Source organism: Halichoerus grypus, chromosome 11 (genome assembly GCF_964656455.1).
Source record: "Halichoerus grypus chromosome 11, mHalGry1.hap1.1, whole genome shotgun sequence".
NCBI lineage: Eukaryota > Metazoa > Chordata > Mammalia > Carnivora > Phocidae > Halichoerus > Halichoerus grypus.
Genome location: NC_135722.1, coordinates 6,544,374 through 6,552,291, shown reverse-complemented (window position 1 = coordinate 6,552,291; position 7,918 = coordinate 6,544,374). Strand labels below are relative to the sequence as shown.

The 7,918-nt window shown below is 43.7% G+C and overlaps 1 non-coding gene across 1 annotated transcript; it reads left to right on the top strand.

Annotated features, from left to right (window-relative positions):
- The first annotated feature begins 5,352 nt into the window (after window positions 1-5,352).
- Window positions 5,353-5,460, top strand: LOC118554169 (U6 spliceosomal RNA). Its single transcript, XR_004926389.1, has one exon. It is a non-coding gene; the product is annotated as a U6 spliceosomal RNA (small nuclear RNA).
- The last annotated feature ends 2,458 nt before the right edge of the window (window positions 5,461-7,918 follow it).

Sequence of the window (7,918 nt, the reverse complement as noted above, 5' to 3'; positions counted from 1 at the left end):
TTTCCAGCGCTCCTGGCTGGGCCGTGGATGCCACCCCTGCCCCCAGCGCTGACCTCACTCCACCCCCACGATGCCCCTCGCTGTGCTCAGACTCCCCCCGCCCCAGCCCTCCCCGCCCCCACCCCCCGGCCCCCGCCTCTGGTGGACAGGGACGCCTTCCTCGCGGACTGCGGCTGCAGCACCCACTGGGCCTCGGACATCCACTGTAGGCTGCCACCCCCACCGCCCCACCCAAGCGCAGACCCTGCTCTGGCTTGGCTCCACCTAAAGGCTTTCAGTCTCAGAAGACATCCTTTTAGGGGCGCCTGGGTGGCTCAGTCTGTTAAGCGTCTGCCTTCGGCTCAGGTCATGATCCCAGCGTCCTGGCAGGGTCCTGGGATGGAGCCTCAAGCCTTGTGTCGGGGCTCCCTGCTCAGCAGGGAGTCTGCTTCTCCCTCGCCCTCTGCCCCTCCCCCCCTTGCGCTTGTGCTCGTGCGCTGTCAAAGAAAATTAAAAAAAAAAAACTTCCTTAAAAAAAATAAAAAATAAAACTTATTTTTAGAGTCCAGTTGCTTTCTGTACAAAGGAGTACATGTTCCTTGCAAAATTCTAACAGAGCAAAAGCTTGAAGAATCAAGATTACTAAAGCCAGACAGACCTCTGAACTTTTGAGTGAGCAAAGGGGGGGAGATTAAAATATACCAATAATCTTATCTTGTCTAAAATAAACAATGGAAGAAAAAATTGAGTGGAGCCAAGGAAGAAGTCTGGACTTCTCTGATGTGTCTTGTGTTCTAATGTTGAATTTGGAACCAGGTAAATATTTTACATTTTTAAAATGTAAATTAATAGAAAAACAATCTCTAACAACACAGCATAACAAAGAATTCTTTTGAATTATTTTATTTATTTGTTTGTTTTTAAAGCAATGAGATTTTGACAGCGGCTCCTGGGGGTGAAGAAGCTTTTTTTTTTTTAAGATTTTTTTTTTTAAGATTTTATTTATTTATTTGACAGAGGGAGACACAGCGAGAGAGGGAACACAAGCAGGGGGAGTGGGAGAGGGAGAAGCAGGCTTCCCGCTGAGCAGGGAGCCCGATGCGGGGCTGGATCCCAGGACCCTGGGATCATGACCTGAGCCGAAGGCAGACGCTTAACGACTGAGCCACCCAGGCGCCCCAAGATTTTATTTATTTTTGAGAGAGTGTGTGGTGCGCACAGAAGCAGGGGGGAGGGGCAGAGGGAGAGGGAGAAGCAGACTCCCTGCTGAGCATGGAGCCCAATGTGGGGCTCGATCCCAGGACCCCAGGATCATGACCTGAGCTGAAGGGAGACACTTAACCAACTAAGCCACCCAGGTGCCCTTTTTTTAAAGATTTTATTTTTGGGGGGCGCCTGAGTGGCTCAGTCAGTTAAGTGGCTGGTTCTTGATTTTGGCTCAAGTCATGATCTCAGGGTCCTGGGATCGAGCCCTGAATGGGGCCCCACGTTCAGCAGGGAGTCTGTTTCAGGATTCTCTCTCTCCCTTGGCCCCTCCCCCCCTTTCAAATAAATAAATCTAATGACCCCAAGATCAAGAGTCACATGCTCCACGGACTGAGCCAGCCAGGTGCCCCTTGAATGATTTTCAAATACATCATTTTGACCTTGCACCCCTACTGGGGTATCTACTGAGGATAAAAAGAACCATTAAGAAATTAATTAAATTTGGGCGCCTGGGTGGCTCAGTTGGTTAAGCGACTGCCTTCGGCTCAGGTCATGATCCTGGAGTCCCGGGATCGAGTCCCACATCGGGCTCCCTGCTCAGCAGGGAGTCTGCTTCTCCCTCTGACCCTCCTCCCTCTCATGCTCTCTGTCTCTCATTCTCTCTCTCGCAAATAAATAAAATCTTAAAAAAAAAAAAAAAAAAAAAAAAGAAATTAATTAAATTTAAGGGGCGCCTGGGTGGCTCAGTCGTTAAGCGTCTGCCTTCGGCTCAGGTCATGATCCCAGGGTCCTGGGTCTGAGCCCCGCATTGGGCTCCCTGCTCCGCGGGAAGCCTGCTTCTCCCTCTCCCACTCCCCCTGCTTGTGTTCCCTCTCTCGCTGTGTCTCTCTCTGTCAAATAAATAAATAAAATCTTTAAAAAAAAAATTAATTAAATTTAAGAAATTGTGAATGCATTCAATAGCTTTATTGTTAGTACTGACAGTGGTGTAGCTATTCTAACACATATGTTTACATAGCTAATATGTAATTATGTTAATGTTATTAGGAGCCCAAAATTTTTTTTGCATAACAGAGATATAAATTTTAAAATTATGTACAATCCTGTAATCTTACTTTCGAATTTTAACTATCAGTATGAAATCATAATTTTTTTTTTTGTTTAAGTAGGCTCCACGCCCAGCGTGGGGCTTGAACTCATGACCCCGAGATCAAGAGTGGCACACTCTACAGGCTTGCCAGCCAGGCACCCCCATAATTCATGTTTTATTTCAAAAGAAATACATTCTTCTTAGCTCTGTCCACCTCAAAGACTTCGAATCAGAGACAACCCAGTAGAAATGAGCAACATTCAGATTACAGTCTTAAAATGACCCTCACCGCTAAAAGGAAACGGGGCTCTTTGGAGAAAGGCTGACTCTGGGTCTGGGGCAGGAAATATGCAAAATAAGTCTGAACTATCTTGTCATGCTAGATAGCAAGAAAGCTATGAAACACTGCTGGGGTCTTGTCAGATTGACAGCCACCTTTAAGGGACCGCCACCAGCCAGAGATAGGACGATTTAAGCATCAAAAATATCCATGACTGTATGGGTTCAAACACACTCAAATACATTAAAAGAAATCATGAGTTCGGGGCGCCTGGGTGGCTCAGTCGTTAAGCGTCTGCCTTCGGCTCAGGTCATAATCCCGGGGTCCTGGGATCGAGCCCCGCATCGGGCTCCCTGCTCAGTGGGAAGCCTGCTTCTCCCTCTCCCACTCCCCCTGCTTGTGTTCCTGCTCTCGCTGTCTCTCTCTCTGTCAAATAAATAAATAAAATCTTTAAAAATAATAATAATAATAAAAAAAGAAATCATGAGTTCGTCATAATACTTTTAAGAAATTGGTCACTTTTAGAGTTTGCTTGGGCACAATGCTGGTAACGAAGGTGTCAAGGTCCAACCCCTCTAGTCTCTGCTTTTAGGGGCTGCTGGTTTTCTGGCACTTGAGGCTCTGCTGAGCGGTGCTCAGTGGGGCCCCCTACCTGCTTCTGAAGTCTAATCATCCCAAATTCTTCCCTTTATTTCCTCAGCTCTAGGGTTGGTAGCCACTTCCCCCAGTTGCCCTGTGATATCTCAGTGTTCACTTTTTTGCCTTCTCAATTCTTAAAGACCTTGTTTAACATTTCTTTAGATGATATTCTCACTGTTGAAGTAGCTGGTACGGTTTTTATCTCCTGATTGGGCTCTGGCTAGTATGGGCACAAAATATTTATGCTGAAATTGGTGTTAAAAAAAAAAAGAAAAAGAAAAAAGAAAAAAATCAAGACTTTTCTTGCCTCTCCTGTACTTAATTATATTTTGGGGTAACCAAATAGCTGATAATGAAAAGCTTTTCCTTTTAGAAAACTTCCAGCTAAGAATACAGAACGAATGATCTAATTAGAAAGATCACCATTCTGCAATGTCTCGTTAATGAAGGATGTAGGCGGAGCACGATCAACAAACAGCTGCTAAAACCATCACGTGAAGGTTGGTAGGGGACTTTATCACTGATGCATCTTGCCAACAACTCCTGAACCCACGAGTCAATTTTCACATCATGAAAAGCAGAACCCGCCTCCTGATGTGACACAGAAGCATCACCTGTGAAGTGTTCTTTCCATAGTAATAGCTTCTAAACGTCCCTAGCAGTCTACGTGAAAACCGGGCGGGAACAGCACACATTAGACGTTGTCACTCGGCTGCAATCAGCCAAATCAGGCCTGGGTGGTCTGCAGGCAAGTGAACTCATTTTGCCAAAAGTAAAAGGCATGAGAAAAGGTGAGAGGAGACTGCGGTGGATGAAAGAGACACAGAGACATCCACAGGAATGCACAATGTAGACCATGCTTGGACCCTCATGCAAACAGGATTAAAGAAACATTTTTAAGATCATCAGAGCAATCTGAACACAGACTACTGGATGAGAAAATCAAAGTATGAATGTTGTTGAGTATGATACGGGCATGATGGTTATGTTAAGAAAAAAAATCCTTATCTGCTAGAGAAACATGTACTATACATGTACATATGTTATGCATATGATATGTGTATTACAATATGTACAACCAGGAGGATGGGATGAGAGCTGGGATTTGCTTTAAGTTCCTCCGACATTGAAAAATGAAGAAAGAGAAGGGGGCCTGGGTGGTTCAGTCGGCTAAGCGTCTGCCTTCGGCTCAGGTCATGATCCCGGCGTCCTGGGATCGAGCCCTGCGTCGTGCTCCCTGCTCAGCAAGGAGTCTGCTTTTCCTTCTCCCTCTGCCTCTGCTTCCTCTCTCTCTGTGTCAAATAAATAAATAAAATCTTAAAAAAGAAAAAGAAAGAAAAGAAAAAAGAAAAATATGGAGAGTGGGCGTTTATGAGGCAGGGCTCCCAAGATGATGGTTATCGAAGCTGGGTGATGGGTTCTAAGGAGTTCCCTATTCCATTCCATCTACTTTTGAGGATGTTTGAAAATTCCTATTATAAAACTTTGTTTAAAAAGAGAGAGCAAAAATACGTTGGCTTAGCAACAAAAAAATGTACGTATGTTCAGCCAAAACCATGAACAAGAATGTTCAGAACAACACTATTTATAACCATCCCAAACTGGAAACAACCCAAATGTCCATCAACAGTAGGATGGGTAAATAAATGGTGGATATTCATATAATGGAATGAAAACCATGGATGACTCTCACAGAACCAGTACAGAAGAAGCCAGGTAGAAAATCGTACACATTGCTTCCATTACTACAAAAACAGGCAAAAGTAATTTATGCTATTAGAAGTCAGCATATTGTTTCTGGGGGTAGAGACTGAAAAGGAGCACAGAGGGGCAACTAAGGGAGCTGAGCTGGCATGTTTTCTTTCTTCATCTGGATGCTGGATACAGGAGTGTCTGCTCACTTTGTGAAAATATATTGAGCTGTATACTTATTATTTGTGTACTTTATTGTATGAATATTCTTCGATAAGAAACTTAAAAGTGCAGGGCTCCTGGCTGAGCGTCTGACTCTTGGTTTCAGCTCCGGCTGTGATCTCAGGGTCGTGAGATCGAACCCCACATTGCGCTCCGAGCTCCGCGCAGAATCTGCTTAAGATTCTCCTCCCTCTGCCCCTCCCCCTCCAAAATAAATAAATCTTAAAAAAAAAAAAAATGTAAAGTGTTCGCTTCAGCGGCACATATACTAAAACTAGAAGGATACAGAGAAGATTAGCACAGCTGCTGCAGAAGGATGACACAGCAAATTGGTGAAGTGTTCCATATTTTTGTAAACAAGAATGATTAAAACATTCACAGTAAAAAAAAAACAAACCTTAAATATACACAGGCTTGAGAAAGAGGACGGGTATGGGTACATTATCACAGATCCAGAAGAAATCAAAGTAATCACTAGAGAATGTTTTGAGAAAAAGTAGGACGACCAGCTGGAAAATTCAGAGGAAATTAATAACTTCCTAGAATAATGTAAAATACCAAGACTGACCTTGAAACAATTCGAGTTCATGAACAGATTAATTACCAAATAAGAGATTGGAAAGATGATTAAAGATGGTGAAGGCAAAAAAATATAAGGCCCCTTGTTATGAAGGAACAAAAAAAATCAAATAAATTTTGGCTCCTTAATCTGCCTTCATCTCTGGTCACGATCCCAAGGTCCTGAGATCAAGTCAAGTGTCTGAGTCGGGCTCCCTACTCAGCGGGGAATCTGCTTCTCCCTCTCTCTCTGCCCCTCCCCTCAAAACTTGCGCACGAGCTCTCTCTCTCTCACTCTCTCAAATAAGTAAATAAAAATCTTTAAAAAAAATAAACACAATGTAAATCTTTGTTGTGGTTATTCTTTGAACTATCAAAAAAGGCACCAGACCCAGATGGTTCTATCTCACCTTTAAATAGCAGATCATTCAAACACTATTTACACTATTCCAGGTCCAAGGGAAAGATGGTAAGCACTCTAACATGTTTTATGATGTTAATAAAATGGTAATGGCCAAATCTGATAAAGATGCTGCAAAAATGAATCTTGCTTATAAATAATATAGATGCAAACCCTCTAAGTAAAACACCAAATCCGGGTGCTTGGGTGGCTCAGTCAGTTAAGTGTCTGACTCTTGATCTCAGCTCAGGTCTTGATCTCATGGTCGTGAGTTCAAGTCCCATCTTGGGCTCCACGCTGGGTGTGGAGATGACTTAAAAAACAAACAAACAAATCAAATCAAATCCAGCAGCCTATCAAAAGAATACAGCATGAGGGGCGCCTGGGTGGCTCAGTTGGTTAAGCGACTGCCTTCAGCTCAGGTCATGATCCTGGAGTCCCGGGATCGAGTCCCATTGGGCTCCCTGCTCGGCAGGGAGTCTGCTTCTCCCTCAGACCCTCCCCCCTCTCATGTGCTCTCTTTCTCATTCTCTCTCTCTCAAATAAATAAATAAAATCTTTTAAAAAAAAAATACAGCATGAGGTTTATTCCAGAACTGTAAGGATCATGAGCCGTGGAGAATCTATTGACATAATTCATCGCACACACAATTAAATAAGAAAACCATGTAATTACCTCCGTTATATCTGATAAAAATACATCATCTATTTCAAATTAGAGGTCTAAGGAAACTAGAGGCAAAGATGCTGAACGCAAGTGCTAACATTTACTGACCTTCCAGAGGAGAGGGAGGTGGGGGTATGGATGCTGAGGTCCTGGACCAGCCCAGCGAGATACTCCCAGGAGCCGTGCTTCCCCAACTGAGGCCGCTGGAAGCTTCAAGCTGGTGTTTTTCCTGGCTGTGGAACCTCGGAGACTGGTTCTCTGACCCTCCTGAGATTCCATGAGTGTATTAGTCAGGCTTCTTCAGAGACACAGAACCAACAGGTATACACATAGGTATGAGGAGTTTTATTACAGGAATTGGCTCACATGATTATGGAGGCTGTAAAGTCCCCCAGTCTGCCATTTGCAAGCTGGAGACCCAGGAGAGCCCATGGTGTAATTCAGTCCAAGTCCGAAGCCCGAGAACCAGGGGAACCGACAGTGTAAGTCCCAGTCCAGGTCCGAAGGCCTGAGGAGAGCCGATGTACAAGGCAGGAGAAGATGGATGTCCCAGCTCAGAGAGCAAATTCACCCTTCCTCCGCCTTCTTTTCTTTTCAGACCCTCAAAAGATTCGATGACGCCCATCAGCACTGGGGAGGGGGACCTTCTTTTTTTTTTTATTTAAAAATTTATTTAATTATAAATTTAAAAATTTTAAATTAATTTCATAGGTAGAATTTAGTGATTCATCAATTGCATATAACACCCAGTGCTCATTACATCACGTGCCCTCCTTAATGCCCATCACTCAGTTATCCCATCCCCCCATCCATCTCTCCTCCCGCAACCCTCAGTTTGTTTCCTAGAGTTCAGTATCTCTTACAGCTTGCCTCCCTCTCAATTTTCATCTTAATTTTCCTTCCCTTCCCCTATCTTCATCTATTTTGTTTCTTAAATTCCACATATAAGTGAAATCATATGGTATTTGTCTTTCTCTGACTGACTTATTTTGCTCAGCATAATACCCTCTAGTTCCATCCACATTGTTGCAAATGGCAAGATTTCATTCTTTTTGATGGCTGAGTAATATCCCATTATATCTGTATCTATATATACCACATCTTTACCCATTCATCTGTTGATGGATATCTTGGCTCTTTCCATAGTTTGGCTATTGTGGACATTGTTGCTATAAACATTGGGGT